General features: G+C 37.5%; 1 long non-coding RNA gene across 3 annotated transcripts; it reads right to left on the bottom strand.

Moving 5' to 3' along the window:
* Positions 1-12,984: 12,984 nt before the first annotated feature.
* Positions 12,985-16,252, bottom strand: LOC107645754 (uncharacterized). Of its 3 annotated transcripts, XR_015886141.1 has the most exons (6): positions 15,851-16,240; positions 15,538-15,660; positions 15,265-15,368; positions 14,925-15,186; positions 14,747-14,839; positions 12,985-14,283 (listed from the first exon to the last, which is right to left on the bottom strand). It is a non-coding gene; the product is annotated as an uncharacterized LOC107645754 (long non-coding RNA). The 3 variants fall into 3 exon arrangements; XR_001621571.3 differs by lacking the exon at positions 12,985-14,283 and having other exon boundaries at positions 14,701-14,839; positions 15,538-15,700; positions 15,851-16,252; XR_001621570.3 differs by lacking the exon at positions 12,985-14,283 and having other exon boundaries at positions 14,701-14,839.

Here is a 16,252-nt window from a genome sequence, read left to right as displayed (position 1 = left end):
AACGCCAGCTTTGGTGCCAGTTTGGGCGTTTAACTCCAGCTTGTAACTCAGTTCTGGCGTTTAACACCAGAATAGGGCAGGAAGTTGGCGTTTAAATGCCAATTTACGTCATCAAAACTCGAGTAAAGTATGGGCTATTATATATTGTTGGAAAGCCCTAGATGTCTAATTTTCAAGGCAATTAAGAGCACACCAATTGGGTTTCTGTAGCTCCAAAAAATCCATTTTGAGTGCAGGGAGGTCAGAATCCAACAGCATCTGCAGTCCTTTTTCAGCCTCTGGATCAGATTTTTGCTCAGGTTCCTCAATTTCAGCCAGAAAATACCTAAAATCACAGAAAAATACACAAACTCATAGTAAAGTCTAGAAATGTAATTTTTATTTAAAAACTAATAAAAATATACTAAAAAGTAGCTAAATGATACTAAAAATTACCTAAAAATAATGTCAAAAAGCGTATAAATTATCCGCTCATCAAGGGGTTATTTTGTAATTTTCAAAAGTTAGGGTGGTTAAAGTAGAAATATTAAAAGTTACGGGTGGTAAAAAGTGAATTTTAAAGTTAAAAGTAAAAGATAAGATAATTTTCAAAAATTTAATGATAAAATAATAAATAATAATAAAATAATAAATAATAATATTTAATTAAATAATATTTTAATAAAAATAATAAAATAATACGGAAAAGGCAATTTTTCGTAAAAGTTTAAGAAAGACAACTTTAAGCGCAGAATCTCATAATTACCTTCATAAAACACTTAGGGAGTGGTAATAACATGTTAGTGAGGCAAAGATAAAGGAAAGATAAAAAGTTAAAGAAAAGATAAAAATCAAAGAAAAAGTCTGTAAAGTTTTAATGACAGAAATAAACAGAGATTAGCAAATACACTAGGAGCAACATAGTTAGTATTTGAGTTGCGCCTAGGGTTAGGTATAATATGAAAAGTTAAACTGTTTCAGTATAGACTTAATGAACCTATACTTGGGACAGGCTAACTATTCATACTGAAATTTACATAAGCTTTAAATACATATGTTAAACAGAGAAATCAGAGCAAAGTAAAGAGACACAGAGAAAAGAGGACCTAGAGCAAAGTAAGGAGACAAAGAGAAAAGAGTAATCAGAGTAGAGTAAAGATTCAAAGAGAAAAGTGTAATATGATAAAGAGAATAGAGAACAAGCAGAGGGCCTATTGAAAGGTCATTTGTTGCATTAAGGAAACTCCAGAGATATTTGTATATTCGTCTGCTGCTTTTTCGTTAGCCCTAGAGGTCCTGTAGGCCCAAGTTCACCTACAGTGAGTTGTTATTCCTGTAGGTCGAAGTTCACCTGCAGTGAATATCAATTGTGTATCTCAGGGTGTTGCTCCTGTAGGCTGAAGTTCACCTATAGAGAGTTGTGACACCTGTAAGCCGAAGTTCACTTACAGGGGCGTTATTTCTGTAAGCCAAAGTTCACTTACAGATGTGCTATTTCTGTAGGCCGAAGTTCACCTACAGAGAGTTGTTGTGTTGTGTTTAGACTATTTCTATAAGCCGAAGTTCACTTATAGAGGTGTTATTTCTGTAGGCCGAAGTTCACCTATAGAAAGTTGTTGTGTTGTGTTTAGACTATTCCGTAAGCCGAAGTTCACTTACGGGAGTGCTATTTCTGTAGGCCGAAGTTCACCTACAGAGAATAAGCCATATCTAGGACTAGTTCCTGGGTAATGTCGGGCTGCAGGGTGTAAACCGACACGTGAGCTCATGGCCTGCATAGGACAGACATGCATCATACTTGGTTGTCCATTTCCTCTGTTATGATTGTTGTATGACTGTATACTTTCCTTGTTTCTATTATGTTCTCTATATCTGTGTTTTACTTTCTTGTATTCTTCTGTTTGTGATCTATTTTCTGTTTTCTCTATTTTCTCTATTTATCTGTCTTCTATTTACTGCTTCTCTATATTCTGTTATTCGTCTGTCAAACAACATAGAATTAATGAACTTAATTAATAACCCCCAACCCTACTAAGAACTCACCAGTTCTTATCCCTTCTCTCTCCCTTCCCCCTCCAGATGGAAGCACGATTACCCTTCCGTAGTTCACTGACGATCGTTCGCAAAAAGGATGCCACTCTAGGTAGTCTTTTGAGTCTAGGATAAATCTCGTTCTCTGTTTATATGTATACTGTGAGACCAGCCAACGTCTACACCCCGTTTATACGTGAACTTTAACCTAAAACCAATGTACGAGACTCCTGTTATGTGACTACTTGATGAGGTACCAGAGAGACGTCATACGGCAATATCTGATTGTGCAGAGGAGTAGTAGATAATGTTCCACCTTTTGATCACGTTCTAACTGACTTGAGTTTTGAAGGCTTAGGATGTACTTTCCCTCGCTTTGGTAGTTTAGAGGGACTAGGTGAGTATAGAGTCTAGGCTAGCCTGGGCGCCAACTTAGGGACTTTGATGCATGAGCATCTTCTCTATCTTTTCCTAGTGAATTTGCATTCAAATTGTTGAGTTTAATCAAGATTTAATTACCTTTAGCCACTATGAATGCTACTTTTAGTTGTTTGCAATTTTTATTTATTTCAGGTAGCATTCGGATGGATTTGACAGAGTTTTGTAGCAGAAAAGGAAGAAAGCGAATGATGTTGTCAACCCTGACCTCCTTGGACTCAAATAGAAATAACTTGAGCTACAGATGTCCAATTGATGTAATTATAGTGGCATTGGAAAGCTAACTTCCAGAGCTTTCCAATGATATACAATAGTATACCCTTTTCTTCCATTTGGTTTGGCCTCCTCCATGCTGAACTTGAGGATCTCCAAGTTCAGCGTGGACTCAAAGGAAAACCAACGAAGAAGCCACTGCCTCCTCCACGCTGAACTTGGAAATTCTCAAGTTCAGCGTGGACTCAAAAGGAAAGCATGAATCAACACTGCCTTCTCCACGCTGAACTTGAAACTGCCTTCTCCACGCTGAACTTGAATTTTTCCAAGTTCAGCGTGGAGGAGACAGTGGCTTCTTTGTTGGTTTTCTTTGGGGTCCATGCTAAACTTGGAGATCCTCAAGTTCAGCGTGGAGGAGGCCAAATCAAATGGAAGAAAAGAGTATACTATTATATATCGTTGGAAAGCTCTAGAAGTTATATTTCCAATGCCACTAGAATCACGTCAATTGGACCTCTGTAGCTCAAGTTATTTCTGTTTGAGTGCAAGAAGGTCAGGGTTGACAGCATCATTCGCTTTCTTCCTTTTCTGCTACAAAACTCCGTCAAATCCATCCGAATGCTACCTGAAATAAATAAAAACTGCAAACAACTCAAAGTAGAATTCATAGTGGCTAAAGGTAATTAAATCTTGATTAAACTAAACAATTTGAATGCAAATTCACTAGGAAAAGATAGAGAAGATGCTCACGCATCACAACACCAAACTTGAATTGTTGCTTGTCCTCAAGCAACCAAAACTAATATAGGCCTAGGATGTAAATTTGCATGAGAGTGAGAGTTCAATTAAGCTCATGTCTCTTCTTAAAGTGGGGTTTACAACTGCAATCCTGAATAGGTTTGGCATCTCACTATCCTTTGAATCAGAAGAATGTTACTGTCATTCGAAATTAGAATTCCGGATAATATTATGAATTCTCTAGTATTTTATGCTTCAGTTTAATACTTGAACATAGCAAATTTCCTTTAATTCTCTTTTCTTGGGTGCTTTGCACCCTGAGTCTAGCCGTGACTTTAAATGTTTTGTCTCAAGCTTTACTTGACACAAAAATACCACAAGCACTTAACTGGGGAACTCTCTTTAAGTTCTGATTTTTCTTTCAGTTACTCCCAGACAATGGTGCTCAAAGCCTTGGGAATACTCTGCTAAATGCACTTGATCTTGACTCTTAGTGCTCTGTCTCAATGATTACTTGACACAATTACACCACAAGCATATGACTAGGAGAACAACTCTTTGAGTTTTTAATCATGTCAGACCTCCCCAGTCATTGATACTCAGAGTCTTGGACCTTGCTCTTATTTTTCTTTTGCTGTTTCTTTTACTTCAAGGATTAAGCTTTTGTTTACTTCAGAGAATTCATAATAATTCTCTAAATTTCTGTTCCTTATATATCAACATCCTTTTATTCAAATACAAATATGAATTGTTCATGTCATGCAGTCAGAATCATAAATAATACCACCATATTTAAGTAAATAAGATTACTCTTAAATATAAACTCAATTTCTCATGCAATACATCACTTTTTTTTCTTTTGAATTCAAGCTCAGTGAGCAATACATGAGAAAAAAAATTTTAACTAAAAGCAAATGACAGAATGAAACTAAATCTAAGAACTGAAAATACTAAAGATCATGCAGGCAATCAAAGCAACAGAAAACAGAAGACAACAAAATAAGAACGGAAGAGAAATAGAATGAAAGGAACTCAACTACCTCAGTTATGCTGGTGGCCATCTCATTCCTCCATGAAGAACATTCATCTCCCTTTGGTACTATTTGTTTACTGCTTACCTTTCTGATGGATTGATACTATTATTTTTCTATTTTAATTTATGTACTGATTTATATTTCAAGAATTGTTTTTGTTCTTTATTTTATGAATTTGGGTGGAACAGAAGTATAACCCTTGTTCTAATTGAGTTCTTGTATAACTTGGAAAAGCTCTTTACTTGAACAACAGCTTGAAAACATATTCTCCTAAATTTTTAATTATCTGGACTTAACGGGATACGTGACATATAATCCTCTTATATTTGGGTAATTAGGATTTCTGTGGCATATAAACTAGAATTAAACTTCACCCTCTAATTGGAAGTAAGTGACCAAGGAATTGGCAGTTGATGAAGGTTAGAGGAGACTAAAAAGGTCTAAAGAATTAGGGTTTAGTCACATATAGTTTGCCATGAATTAAATCTTGCATGATTAAAATAGTTAGTAAGAAAAGTCAATCCGGAAAATAGATAACTCTGAAACCTTAATTATTTCTCCATATATTATTCACAACTCAATTACTGCTGCTTTTTAATATTTTAAATTTACTGTTAATGCTTTTGAACACTCAAACACTCTTTTATGTTTGTCTAACTAAGTAAATCACTTAACCGTTGTTGCTTAATCCATCAATCCTCATGGGATCGACCCTCACTCACCTGAGGTATTACTTGGTACGACCCGATGCACTTGCTGGTTAGTTTTTGGGTTGTAAATTCCGCACCAAATTTTTGGCGCCATTACCAGGGATTGACTGTAATTGACAACTGTTCGTTGTTTGATTGCTTAGATTAGATAATTTTTTTTCTTTAATTAAATTTTTTAGTATTATCAATTTCTAATTTTATTTTTTATTTTTTTTATTCTTTCTTTTTCGTTTACATCCCCTTACCCCGTATCTTCTTTTTATTTTCTTTTTTTTTTACTTTTAATTTTCCTAACTTCATTTTGATTTTTTTAAAACTTTCGTTCGCTCCTTTTTCTTTTTCTTTTTCTTTTGTTATCTTTCCTTTTTATTTTCATTTTTTTATTAGTTTTCTAATTATTTAATATCTTTTTTTATTTTATTTTGTCTTTTATTTTTGTTTCTCTTTTTATTTTTTTATTTTATTTTCGTTTTTTCATTATTTTTTTATTTTATCAGTTTTATTTAATTTTTGTCTTTGATTTTTAAATTTTTTTTGTCTTTATTTTTTTTTAATTTTTGAAATTAAGTTTGGTGTCTCCGTAATAATTTTTCTTTTAAAAATATTTTTTTAAAAAAATCCTAATATATTTCTTTGTTTAATTTTTGAATTTATAGTTCACTTCTTTTCATTTATTTTCGAATTTTTTTATTATTCTTTACTTTATTTTTTTTCAAAAAAAAATTTGTTCTTTCTTCTTTACTTTTCTGTTTACCACATGGTGCGTTTAATTTTTTTTGGTGTTTTGTGCTAAGAAAAATAATGGAGAGAGATCACATGGGTTACTACTCACATCCAAGGAGTGATTCATATTATTGTGGATGGAGGAACTACCCGGATGTTGGTTGGCAAGGTCAAGAGCAAAAGGATTTCAATGTCCCATATCCTATCCATCAAGAACCAACATCTCCATATTCATACCAAGAACCACCACCTCTCTATCCATATCAAGAATCATAATCTTTCTACCCATATCAAAAGCCACCATCTCCCTATTCATACCAAGAACTACCACCTCTCTATCCATATCAAGAACCATCATCTTTCTACCCATATCAAGAGCCACCATCTCCCTATTCATACCAAGAATCATCCTCTTTTTACTCTTATTAAGAACCATCATCTCCTTCTTATTCATATCAAGAACCATCATATATTGAGCTTCTCATGAAAGAATTCATACATGATATAAGGACAAGTGTAAAAAATGTAGAGATATAATGCAAGATCCTATGAAAGAAAGTGAGGGAATCAATCAAAGGAGTTCATACTCTAGTGAATTAGAGAACTTTCCACCCTCACACATGGAAGAAGAGGAAGATGCAAAAACAAAGGAGGAAGATGCACAAACAAAGGAGGATGGTACACAAACAAAGGAGGAAGCCATGCACACTCCATGCGTGCACATTCCAATAATTCCGGAGGAAGCCATACAAGTCCCTATAATTCTATGCATGCAAGCTCCTGAGAAGAAAAATCTAAATGCACTACCCACATTTGAATTGAAGTCTTCTCCCCCAACACTTAAATATACTTTTCTTGGTCCTAATGAAGCAGAAAGTGGCATAGAAGGTGAGTTTATTAAACCACCAATTCAAGAAATTCTTGATGAAGGGTACACTCCAACCATCACACAACACCCAAATTTTGAAATCAAAGAAGTGAAGGCAACCAAGGAAAGCACTGAAAAGGAGATTTTGACCAAGAAACAGAAGAAAATATCTATGAAGAAGAAAAGGTCAACAAAAAATAATCCAACCTCTACCCCAACAAGCAAGGTGAATCAAGCTAATCACAATAAAAGAGAGCTTGTTAGGAGGACTTTATATCAGGGGACACTAATCTTCACCTCTCCCCTCTTGGAGTCATTTCTTTTAACCAATTGGAAGAAGAGGAAGAAAATTCAACAATCAAGTGTCAAGCTAGTGACATTAAAGAAGCGCTTGTTGGGAGGCAACCCAACTACTAGTATCCTTGGTTTTGCAGTTGCTTTGGTTTTAATTTTATAGTTATTTTGATTTTAGCATTATAGTTATTTTAGTTTTGGTTTTAAATTACTTTATCTAAATTTTTTAGAATTTTTCTTGTTTTACATGTATTTTAATTTGGTCATGCAGAATGATTAGAACAGGAACAGGAGCAATTAAGAAGAATTTTTGACACCCTGTTTTCAGATTTTCTTTGCTTGAGGACAAGCAAACTTTTAAGTTTGGTGTTGTCGCTTCGCTTTTGGCCTTTTCTGTTTATTTTAATAGCACCAAAGGGAGATGAATGTTCTTCATGGAGGAATGATACTATTATTTTTCTATTTTAATTCATGTACTGATTTATATTTCAAGAATTATTTTCGTTCTTTATTTTATGAATTTGGGTGGAACGGAAGTATAACCCTTGTTCTAATTGAGTTCTTGTATAACTTGGAAAAGCTCTTTACTTGAACAACAGCTTAAAAACATATTCTCCTAAATTTATAATTATCTGGATTTAACGGGATACGTGACATATAATCCTCTTATATTTGGGTAATTAGGATTTCTATGGCATATAAACTAGAATTGAACTTCACCCTCTAATTGGAATTAAGTGACCAAGGAATTGGCGGTTGATGAAGGTTAGAGGAGACTAAAAAGGTCTAAGGAATTAGGGTTTAGTCACATATAGTTTGCCATGAATTAAATCTTGCATGATTAAAATAGTTAGTAAGAAAAGTCAATCCGGAAAATAGATAACTCTGAAGCCTTAACTGTTTCTCCATATATTATTCACAACTCAATTACTACTGCTTTCTAATATTCTAAATTTATTGTTAATGCTTTTGAACACTCAAACACTCTTTTCTGTTTGTCTAACTAAGTAAATCACTTAACCGTTGTTGCTTAATCTATCAATCCTCGTGGGATCGACCCCTCACTCACCTGAGGTATTACTTGGTATGACCCGGTGCACTTGCCGGTTAGTTTGTGGATTGTAAATTCCGCACCAGACTTCTTGAATAGGTCAGGGCCTGGGATGTTATATGTATATGTATGTATATAGTTATTATCTAGCTATATCTAGGGGTGTTCTAACTAAAAGTCTATACTCTAATAAAGGCTAGATCACCGAATATTAACAACTGCTTGTGATGTATTTATGTGTGGTTGTTTATAAATGTTTTATCTGTTACTATTTGTGAATTGATTATGAATGATTCTATTTATTAATCCAAACGTTTTCAAAAAAAAAAGTACCTCGCAAAATAACTATGCTTTTAACAATGAATCAGGCTCATACAATAAATAATAGATATTAATTAGGAAGACAAGTTGGTAGCACTCAGTTTCTAGTATGATCATGACGTACCAAAAATTGGGTCGTTACAATGATCCTGTGGCTACTGCGGAGGCGGTGGGAGAGGTGGGATATAGTAGCCTCCGGAGTAAAAAACGGGGGCATACTGGTGCACATGAGGGTGAGGCTGAGGCAGTGGAGCTGAAAGAGGCGTCAACTGAGGACGGGATGAGGTCAGGAACAGACCGTAGTCCACTAACGGAGGCGTTGCATACTGGGCACCCAGTCTCACCCCTGCCCTGTATGATGATCCAGCACCTAGAGATATCTGTGGCATCCAAGCTGAAGTATGCGCCGGAGCATATGGGTGATGAAACTATCCGATACTCTACTCCTTGCCAGTCCGGAACTGGTCCGCAAGGCATTGCATCGATGCCTGGTCAGTGGTATGAAGCTGGAATGCATCATTGAAGAATATCTCCTCTACCATCTACTCCTCCTAAGAGCTGCTAGATGTCCTGGCATCATGCCATCTGGGTGGTGAAGTGTCCCAGACAGCCCGATGTTGCTGGCCTCCTTAACCAGATAGATCACGCGGTGCGGGAGGTAGAGGAGGTGGCGGTGGGTGAATCATCGCCGCCTACTGCGATGTCTCCATGATCCTCATGTCGGTTGAACTCCGCCTCCTCGTCCGACTCTACATCCAATCGCTCTCGACAAAACTTGACCCTCTCCCTTTTAACCCATGTGCCTCGTCCGTGCTCTCTGTCACCCCTCTCCCTCCTGGCAGGCCACCGGGTGTCCTTCCTGACCTCCCTCGCACGCCTACGCCGATCAGGGATGTCCCAAGGAAGGTGGAGAACGTCCCTTGGCTAGCTGGTAGTAGGCTGGACATCAGCACGTAAATCGGCTAGCTTCGGATCATCGAGTACGCCCTGGCCTAATAGGTGCCTAACCCGAGCTCCCCGTCACCATTCCCAATACTCCCGGGTCGGCCAGTAGTCAAAGCATGGCTGAATAGAGATCCCGTGGCCTTCTTCAAAATGTGTCGTCTAGCCGGCGTACGAATCATCTAATCTGTCAGGCCACCACACATCCTCGTCCCCGCCTGTGGATGTCTGGAACCTGTCGACGTTGACCGGGGCACCAGGCACCAGCTGCTCTCCATCGAACTGGCACTTCACCCGGTCAACCTGGTGAAACTCGACGATATTGAAGCAGACGAGGGAGACGACTGATATCCATGTCCCCACTCTGCCTCCTCGACAAACCACGGCGGGCACAGAGCCTACAGAGCAGGGTCATCGTATGGCGTCCAGACAAACTGAAACAACATTTATTGAATAAATAAATATTTGATATCCCAAAGAGTAAAAAATGTTTCAAACCACAAAATTCAGTAACTACATACTTGTATTTAATTTATTTAAACAACACATTCTATATAGAGGACTAAATTAAGAATAAGGCTTTCAATCATAGTGCTAACCTCATCCCAACGTAACTGGTCTATCGCTAGACGCCATCGAAGAACCCTCGCCTCATGCTGGTTTCTGCTCTGCTGCGTCAATCCTATCAACCTGAAACCATTTACAAGAATAACACAAGTTCATGTTACGGAATGTCATCACGAGTTACAAATTCAAAACATGAGCAAGACATAAACAATTGTCACCTCGCAGCCATAGAATACATGAAAAACCGTCGGTCAGGTGGACACCACTGCGAAAATCTCTGGCATATCCAGGACATCAATAGCGGAGTGCAGCCGGTGATGTCTGTTGTGCCTCGGTGTGCTGCAGAGCACAGCAAGTGGTATATGCAAGCACCACCAAGCCCCAAGACAACCCATAACACTGCTGAAAGTCCTGAAGCAGTGGCAGCCATCGTAGATGGACCAAGTTGTTCGACTTGTCCGTCATCAGGTATCTCCCGATTAGTAACAAGATGTAACACCTCACATACTGTCGAAGTGTCTCCAGGTTGTCTGTCTGTGGCATCTAGCGGGCACAGTCATGCAGCCATGTGAGCTTCAGTGAGAATGACTCATTTCTCTGCACGTCCTACTGTGGAACCATTGGGGCCCTGGCACTGAGCAGCCACTCCACCAACTCCCACGTTTCCATGCCATACCACCGGTAGAAGTCATGGAAGCACCCCCAACTGGCTCCCCGTGTGTGCGTAGCCCAAGGTGGTACGCCATGTCCTGCAAGGTGATAGTGGCCTCACCCCACAATAGATGGAACGTGTGGGTCTCTGGATGCCATTGCTTCACGAATGTCGTGATCAGGGAGTTGTCGAATACGAAATCCCTGAGAGGTGTCGTGTCGCCAAATCTAGCCTCCTTCAGATACGGGACGATGGCATCGGGAGGTAGAAGCGTGTGACTCACTCGCCAGGGCAGGAGTAGGGGAGGCCTCTGACAAAGAAATATATTTCACAATTATTAAAAATTAAAAATATGTATAGGTTCATCAACTTATCAAACTGTCTTGACTATTCTATACATTTGCTTAACAGAATTTTACACGTATGTACTAACTGAATTAATGTCGACCCGACATTTTCTATTAATATGTACTTTTTTAGCTAATACACATTTTCTAATTGCGTTACGTGAAATTAAAACATTCAATAAAGTAATTCATAATCTATCTATAAAACTTTGACTTAACTTAAGTCATTAATAACGTAATTAAAACATGTACCCCAGCATTCAAACTCTAAATTAATAATTATGTTGTTAACAACTTAAGTACCGAAAAAATGAAATCCACATTCCTAGAATTACTAATTTCTATTAGTGACCTGTTCCTAATGAAATCCACATACTCAAGATAATAACACTAACTGCAAAGTCGGCTGCCCCGGCATAGTACCATGTCGCGTTCAGCCTGTTGCTGTCCCTATCACGTGCATCTGTGCGCGTCATCTTTGTCTTACTCGATAATATCGTCAGAAAGGGGTAGAAGAGAGGAGAAGGTGATCGAAAGGTTCGAACTAGGGCCCAGAACCTCGCTGGAAATGACATCTATATATAGGCGTCTCCCAACCTTATCTCGTAACTGTAAACGAGATAAGTTTGTACGTATCTCGTTTACAGTGTAAACGAGATAAGGCTAGAGGACAAATTTTGGTAATAATCTTTATAATTATTTATTTCAGTAATTCAAATATTTATTTAATTTATCTAAATAAAAATTCCACTAACAAACCAGTGTAATTTATATTAATATATAGGAAGTTCACTCTACTAGAAGCATGGAACACACTGAAATGAGTACACCACTGAGCACAGCCGAACGACGATTTTGCGAAGATCTTACAGGAATTGGATAAAAATCTGCATGGAAAGGTTTCTATGGAGTGGCAATGAAAGCCAACGATGAAAGTTTGCCCCATCTGCGGCAAGAATGCCGGATTAAGCAACAGCTCACTTAAGCCCTATCCCAGAAGTTGCATAGTGTAACAGCCCAGACCACCCGCTAGCACGATATTGTCTGTTTTGTCACACAAGGCCTCACGGTTTTGCCTTTGACGATAGGGATGATAGCCCAAGCCTAAACCCTAAACCCTAAATCGTCAAAGGCAAAGGCAAAACTGTGAGGCCTTGTGTGCCAAAGCGGACAATATCGTGCTAGCGGGTGGTCTGGGTTGTTACATGGGGGCTTCGGCTATCATCCCTATCATCAAAGGCAAAACCGCGAGGCCTTGTGTGTCAAAGCGGACAATATCGTGCTAGTGGTGGTTTGGGCTGTTATACATAGAAAGCTGTCGTCCGAGAGTGTAGATAGTGCCAAAATATTGAAAGTTAATAGTAATATATAGGTATAAATAAATTACTAGTTATCGTATAAAGTATAAGCAACAACGGAAGCTAATATTACAGAGGTTTATTAGGAACGTATAGTTAAATAAATTCAGTGCTGCCATTGTCTTGTAGAATTAGTTGTTGGTGAATGCAACTGAATAAACAAAAAGCAGTTTCTGAATATGTAATAAAAACCAAAAAGTTGAAACTAACTCATAAGAAAATCTATATGTATTAACGAAGTAAAGCTTAAAAAGAGTTATTTGATCTTTCTGTTTAGTTATTACTGATGATAAGAAACAAGAATGCGACTAATTATATTAAAGAAAGGTCAAGCCCAAACAAGTTTTCATTATTGATTCATATGAACCATTAAACCATTTATTCTTTCTTTTATCAATTATTATATTGTATCATTTTTGAACTGGAATTATATTATATTTTTTACTAAAGAGCAAAGCTTCAAATAGGTATTTATTGCCAGGAAGTTGAACAGCTTTGTAAATTGCTGATGGCTTATTCTACAAACTTATTAACTGATACTCTTCCTCTCGTCCATAGCATCATTCTAAGCAATTTCCATCGCTGCCACAAAAAAATCAATTTCATTCGCATATGATATCAACTTAATGTGCCAACTCAGTTTACTATTCTTAGAGATAAATTTAGGTCTAACATGGGTCACAAATTAAAATTTGAGCAGTTAACTTTTGACAAAATGCAATTTAAAGACCCATTTTGGTATTTATCATTAATAACATTAATAAGGATACTAAGTTGTTTTACTTTTACAATATCAAAGATCAAGTGATTTTTGGAAAATTCAAGCAAGTTTCTTCTCCTTCAATCAAATTCCTACACTGGAGGACTGCTCACATCAGGAATTTTCTCATTGACAAATCTTTGCCGATTAGATCTAAGCTTCAACAACTTTTCAAGTCCATTACCTCCTAAAATCTCTCAAATTGTCATGTCTCACTTTCTTAACCTTAACCTACAACAAGTTCAGTGGACCAATTCCAGCTGAACTTGGAAATTTGACCAACCTTCAAGCACTTGATCTTGCCTTCAACAATTTCAATGGCTCAATCCCTCCAACGCTTGGAAAATGAGTTCATTGCTATAGCTAATGCTTTCGAATAATTTGTTAACCGGTGAAATCCCACCAGAGTTGGAAAATTGGTCTAGCTTGTTATGGTTGAATCTTACAAACAAGAAGTTCTTTGGAAGCTTGCCCTCAGAATTGGCTAGAATTGGAAGAAATGCAATGGCCATATTTGAATTGAATAGAAGAAAACTATTGGCAAAATCATTTCTGGAAATAGTGGATGCTCAGCAATGAGGAGATGGTTACCTGCTGATTATCTTCCATACAAGTTTGTGTATACTGTCCTCACAAGGAAGAATTGTAGAAGCCTTTGGTACAAATTCCTCTAAATCATCATAGATAGATGGTTATATTCAATTAAGTGGAACTAGCTCGGTGGTGAAGTACCTACAGAAATTGGTAACATGGTGAACTTCAGCATGTTGCAATTGGGGGATAACAAGTTCTTTGGGAAGTTCCCATCAGTGATTTCAAACATGGCACGTATAGTCTTGAACATCTCTAGAAACAATTTCTCAGGTGAAATTCCAGGCAAAATTAGCAACATGAAGTCTCTTCAGGATCTTGATTTGTCTTGGAACAATTTCTCAGGGTCGATTCCTTCAAGTTTGTTCAACTTGGTTGAGCTTATCACATTCAACATCTCATACAACCCCTTCATATCTGGTCTAGTTCCACAGAATGGATTTGTGACCTTTGACAAAAAGTTCATATTTGGGTGACCCCCTCTTGAGCCTCCCTAGTTACATTAACAACATCGATTCTTCACACAAACATAAACACCTGACCAAGTTCACAAAATTTTATCCATTTTTCATGTGTCTTTCTCTATCACTGGCCATGTTGGTCTTTGGACTCATCTGCCTAATAGTCTATTTCTTGCTGAAAACTCCGAAGGTGGAACAAGGATACCTTAAAAAGGTGGATAATGATTCCACAAGTTCAGGTTCATAAGAAATCTTTCATCACAAAATTAAGGGATGAAGTTAATCTACAGGTCATAAGAAAACTGATCCAGAAATTAATCATTAAATGCACAAAAGTGCATAGGTTCATAGCAGCTCATACATAGATGCACAGAAAGCATAAGAATGGCAATACAATAAATAGACTACCTTAGAACAAATTTTAGCATATATCGTCAATTAAATAAAGTTGTTTGTCAAACCACCATGATTCTATAAGAAACACAGAAGAAAAAAAGAAAACAAAAAGAAAGAATATTAAATTGCAGGCTTGGAGCTGTTGGGGTTGCTTTGAGGAGGTGTTCTAGCATTTCTCTCTCTCTCTCATCTAAACATAACCTTGTTCTTAGTATGATAAAATTGCAAAACATATTAATAGAAAATTGGCAGCTCTAAAGGTTTTAACTTACATGGTACCGGCTTCCCTCCTAGCGAAGATCTGCGATTCGGCCTGGATCCATGAATTTCATGTATCTTTTCCGTGAACATGCATGGGGAGTACACTAAATTAAACAACCTTTATTATCAGTGTCTGCATTAAACATTTGAATTTAAGTTATAAGGTCTAAAAAATTTTTTAAAACTTACCTGTGGGAAGGACTACTCCTATTGTTCAATGCAGCGAAACTGACAGCACGGTTGACCTCACTGAGTTTCATAAGGGTCAGAACATCAGCTGTAGATGTCACCTACCGGACACAATGTAGCATAAGGAAGACTCAATCCATCATCATTGCAGCTCCTAATCTCTAATTTATTATCTATTTTGTCCTCGGTAAGTAGGTCTCTAACATGTTCATTGTAAATCTCGACCATTTGAACATAAATGTCATATGTCATAATATCTTTCCTGTCATTAGACATTCGAAACAAATCGTTAAGAGCAAGATAATTGTGTTGAGGAGATAATTTTAATTAAAATTGTTACCATGTTTTCATTCCGAAGAGAAGCAGCAAAGTTTCGATCAATATTTTCTTTGGCTTCCAAGATACAATCAACTAGTAGCTTCACAAGTGATTCTACATTTTTCTCTGTATCCAATAGAGTAATTAGAAAGAATGGAATTAGATGAGTATAAAGAATGCTTTGAAATCACTTTCAGTAGCAGTTTTTATCATTTACAACCAAAAGAATATATTTCATATCAACACATGATGCAAAATTAGATACCAATATATGAGCAAGACTGAGTGATCAAACCTTCTCGTTTCTGAAAATTACTCTCAACAGAATGCACTTTTTCCCTTGTGGCAGACAAATCCAATCGCTTACATGCATCGGAGGGAAACGCAGCTGCGACTCTCGATGAATTCTACTGGCTGACTGCATAAGTAATGGAGATCTTAAGTGCCTATTGGAGGATCTATTCTCGCCATTTGTCATCAATAAAAGTCATTACCAAGCAATTCAATAAAGTGGATCAGTAAAACATCATAAGGTGAATCAAATTACTCAAAGAGAGAGAGAGTGAGAGAGAGAGAGAGAGAAAAAAGAGAGGAGCAACTTAGGGAACCTTGTTGAGCGCAACAGGAACAACTTTGGAGCCGTCACGCAGGCGAGGGTCGACCATGAAAACCTAGAGGAGCAAGGCTTGGACGTCGTCTTCGTTGAAGCGGAAGAGGCCGAGGTTCTTGCTGGTGGAGGCTCCGACAACCAGCAATAACTCCTTCGACGGGTTGCTGAGCATGTACACGGGGGGAGGTCGTGGAGGAACAGAAAATCGACAGGGAGGTCATGGAGGAACTGAGTTCTTCTTCTTTTCCAGAGACAAATAGGCACAGAGAGGAGACGATTCGAGCAGAGCTTCGTCTTCTTCTTGGCCAAACAAAGCTTGATCGGAGAAAGAAGTGCAGAGAGGTGACGACGGAGTCTTCTTCCTCTTTCCCCAGAGAAAAAGAACAGTGAAATCTAAAGA

This window comes from Arachis ipaensis, chromosome B6, assembly GCF_059453495.1.
Source record: "Arachis ipaensis isolate K30076 ecotype BB chromosome B6, ASM5945349v1, whole genome shotgun sequence".
Classification (NCBI taxonomy): Eukaryota; Viridiplantae; Streptophyta; class Magnoliopsida; order Fabales; family Fabaceae; genus Arachis; species Arachis ipaensis.
Note: the sequence above shows the minus strand (reverse complement) of the source record. Positions and strands in the feature narration are given on the sequence as shown.